Raw genomic sequence first — 3,811 nt, 5'->3', positions numbered from 1 at the left:
ATAGTGGCTAAGACACTTGCCTGCTAATCAGACGGCTGGCGGTTCAAACCCACCAGCCGCTCCTCAGAAGGAAGGTTGGGCAATCCTACTTCCGCAGTGATACTGCCTCGGAAACCCAAGGAGGGGTCGCTATGAGTCGGGGCCAACTCGACGGCACATAACAACAACAACAACATATATTTTATTGGATATTAATTCTTGAAAAAAATGTTGCTGATTGTATTTATTATATCATCTTGTTAATCATCTGTATGAAGGTGTAGTTGGTTAGAATGAGAGTCTTTCTGTTTTTGTTTTTTCTTATAATCTTAGGTTTCCCTTGACATCTGTATGTCTACAATGAATACCTCCTCATAGAATTTTGTGTGTGGATGAGCTATGAAAGGAGGAAAAAAAGAAAACTTAAAAAATATCTCCCTAGTTTATTTATATGAAAGGAGACATTGTTCACTGTTTTAAAACATTTAATTGAACACCTATTGTTAATAAATTTTCTGTGGGAAGCAATCTATTTCTAGTTTCCCTTTTGCAAAGAAGAAAAAGAAATAATTAAGCTTGTTATTTTTGGGTTACATTGGGTACCTGCATTTAATAGAAGAAGTTAGAGAAGGCCTATAATTAGTTAATTCTTATAGATATATGCAGTATATGCAGGAGATTTTTGAAATTGATTTTATATGTTTTGTATTAAAATTCATGTGATTGAAATAATTGTGGATTATCATATACTTCTTTGGAATTTAAACGGACATCTCAGTCTACAAAGGAGAAATATAAGCAGTACGGAAATTAGCAGACTTTTCTAGACTAATGAATTATTACATAACAAAGTAATATTGAGAGATCAGATGTTTGACAGCAATACAATGATCGCTCCTATATATCAAGATGACTTCCCATGAGAGTTATGTTTTCCATTTTCTATTTGCTACTTGAGTCTCAGATAAGTTATAGTATCTGGGCATATGGAGCTCTGGTGGTGCAATGTCTAAGGCATTTGACTGCTGACCTGAAGGTTGGCAGTACAAGCCCACCAGCAGCTCAGCAGAAGAAAGATGAGGCAATCTACTTCCATAAAGATTTACTGCCTTGGAAACCCAGTAGGGGTTGCTAGGAGTCAGAATTGAGTTGATGGCAGTGTGTTTGTTTTTTTGTTTTGGTTTGTGGGGCTCTCTAGGTCACATAATCATGTTGTTGGATAATACTAAAAAGTCCTAAGTGATGTTTTTACAGTTACCACACACAAATGGTAAGCAAGGCTGACTAACACAAGAGGCTTAACAGTTGTTTTAACACCTTGTGTCCATAAATGTGACACAGGACACATTAGTGCATTCTGTAGACATTAGTTTGAATGTCCTGAGTTTATCTAATTCTCACTATCTATATTTGATTCCATATTTTGATGAGCAATGATAAAAGCTTTTGTTGTAGAGATAAATGGAGGGTGCTTTTTATATATGTATCCCAACCACCAAATCAAACACTGCCGTTAAGTCGGATCCGACTCATAGCAACCCCTCCCTGGGTTTCAGAGGCAGTATCACTATGCAAATAGGTTGCCCAACCTTCCTTCTGAGGAGCGGCTGGTGAGTTTGAACTGCAGCAGTCAAATGCCTTAGGTACTATGCCACCAGAGCTCTGTAATGTGTATAAAAACAAAAATATGTTTATGTAGATCAATTTGTGTGCATAGTTGTATATTGATGAAGAGTAGACAGATGCATGACAGTGGGAAGGAATGAGGAATTCTTTCTGCTCTCCTTATCGTCTCCAAACACAATCCTTATATTTTACTGGTTGTTTTAGATACCTAGTGCCGCTCTAAGAGAAATACCACAAATGGGATGGCTTTAACAAACAGGAGTTTATTCTCTTGCAGTTTTGGAGGCTAGAAATCCAAGTCCCAGGTGCCAGGGTCTAGGGGCTGGGTGAAATTCCCTCAACCTTGGGATTCAGCTCTGCCTATTGCTCCTGATCCACTGAAGCTAGAGGCATCTCTTCACTCGGGCAACTGCTGGCTGCTGAGGCTAACAAATCTAAGGTCAACAAGTGAAATGGCACAGTCCCATAGTACCAAACCACACAGCAGGCCATTGATTCAAGTCCATTAAAAGTCTCAAGATCATCAGGGCAACTTGGCAGGCTGCTAAGAACAACTCAGCTACGTGCAGGGTTCAAATGTGCCATGAGCTGGAAACCTTCCTCAAAGTTGCTTCTTATGTACTGGAAGCAGCAGCCCAGATTGCCAAAGCAGAGACCCAGCTGCTCCAGCAGACTCCACCATGGAATTGATTGCCAGTCTCACCATGGGGAATAAATACATCCACCTACCCAGTCACTCCACCAGGCCCAGCCAAGTCTAACTACCACACCTGTGGCTACAATCCAAAAAAGATTGAGAACTCTTATTCATTCTATCAAATCAGTTTAGAAACTCAGATAAAAAAAAAAATAAGGAAATATTACTGCTGTCTTATTGATATACAAAAACCTGTATATTCTTTGCACCCACTTGCAATAATCTTAGATAGAGAAAACATGAAGCTGTTTAAAAGAGCCTATTAATATCTGGTGCCAATCTAAATATGGAAGTCATAAGAATATATGAGCATTGCCACTAAACTATTATCTTTATTGTTAGCATTCAACATGTATTTCAGAAAAATAAAAATAACCTCTTTTGTGCACTTTCAATAATAAAAAGCACACAATTTTATTCCAAAGACATATAATACCAAGGCTGTGGAAACTCCATGAAGTGAGCTGTAAACTTTTACATATTCTTCTGAGATTGTGTTTCCAAAGATCAGCCTTTTCCATCACTGAAATCCTGAAATAAGTTTCAACAATGATTGTTGAGGGTAACAGTGATCTTGTTGTTTGCTAGATAACCAGAAATGGAAATATGATCAGGGAGGTCATGCTTCTTAAAATATTGAAAAAGGATTTTAATCAAGCTGGTCAATCACTTTTCAGGTTAACACTGGGTCACCTTTCTAAGAAAAAGGTTTTGAAATTAAAGCTTCTCCATTAGGGGCCAGAAAGGACAAATAACTACTTTTGCTCAAAGTAAAAGCTGATCAAATAATATTTTTATGACTTAATCTTATAAATCCTATATTTGAAAATTCTGAATAAGACTCTAATAATCTGATATCAAAAACATAGAACAAAAGAGACTTACTAGGTTATTTTTAAGCATTATGTTATCTTTCTCTTTGTGGTCAGTTATTTTATTATGCATTACTTTTTCTATTAAAATATTAATTGAAAATAGCTAGAATGAGCCATTTATTTGCTAGGAAAATATGATGCTGGTAGATTTCAAACAAAATATGGTATATACTTGTTTTGGTTCTCTTGCTCCCTTCTAACAGAAAATGCCATAAATGAGGGGTTTAACAAACAGGGATTTATTCTCTTCAGTTTAGGAAGCTGGAAGTTCAAGTTCCAAGTGCCTCCTCTAGGTGCTGGGTGAAAGCCCATCATCCTTGGGCTTCAGCTATTGGCTGCTGAGACAGACAAACTCAAGGCTGACAAGTAAAATGACACAGTCCCAAGATTATCAAGCAATACAGCAGGCCACTAGTTCAAGTCCATTAGAAGTCTCAATATAGGTAGACAACATGGCAGGCCATTGAGATGAAGATTGGCTACACGCAGGGTCCAATTGTACTAAAAACCTCAGAGACCTTTTTTCAAAGCTGTCTTCTTTCATACTGGAAGCAGACCACATCCCTAAGGCAGCTACTCAGCTGCTCCTGTAGATTTCATCATGGGGTTGATGACCAAGCTGCAGCTGTCCAGT

The sequence above is a fragment of the Orycteropus afer genome, unplaced genomic scaffold (genome assembly GCF_000298275.1).
Source record: "Orycteropus afer afer isolate SDZICR_OR568_19922 unplaced genomic scaffold, OryAfe1.0 scaffold00349, whole genome shotgun sequence".
NCBI classification, from domain to species: Eukaryota; Metazoa; Chordata; class Mammalia; order Tubulidentata; family Orycteropodidae; genus Orycteropus; species Orycteropus afer.
Note: the sequence above shows the minus strand (reverse complement) of the source record.